Here is a 373-nt window from a genome sequence, read left to right on the forward strand (position 1 = left end):
GTGCCTGACCGGCAACTCTCCTCCTAAGGGAGGGCTGTGCACCGAGGTCGGGCTATGATCCTGGGTGCGGAACCTCCCAACCCGCGTCACAGCCAGGGGGGATCCATCGGCCTGGGGCCCCGCTTGCTGGAGGAGGCCTGGGGGAGGACACAGAGAGGGGGAAATTGGAGGGGAGCGAGACCTGCTCCAGAGCGCAGGTCTTGGACAGCCCCACCCTCCAAGCCCAGACTTTCAGCTGAGTGGAGCCATTTCAGCCCTTCCTGGCAGCTCTGCAGAGGAACAAAGAGCAGAACTTTGACCGCTTCTAACAGCAGCTGTGGAGCCTGAGGGCAGGCTTATCCAACCCAGCCCCACCCAGACTCACTCCTGGTTC

Source organism: Propithecus coquereli, unplaced genomic scaffold, assembly GCF_000956105.1.
Source record: "Propithecus coquereli isolate 6110/MARCELLA unplaced genomic scaffold, Pcoq_1.0 Scaffold4, whole genome shotgun sequence".
Taxonomy (NCBI): domain Eukaryota; kingdom Metazoa; phylum Chordata; class Mammalia; order Primates; family Indriidae; genus Propithecus; species Propithecus coquereli.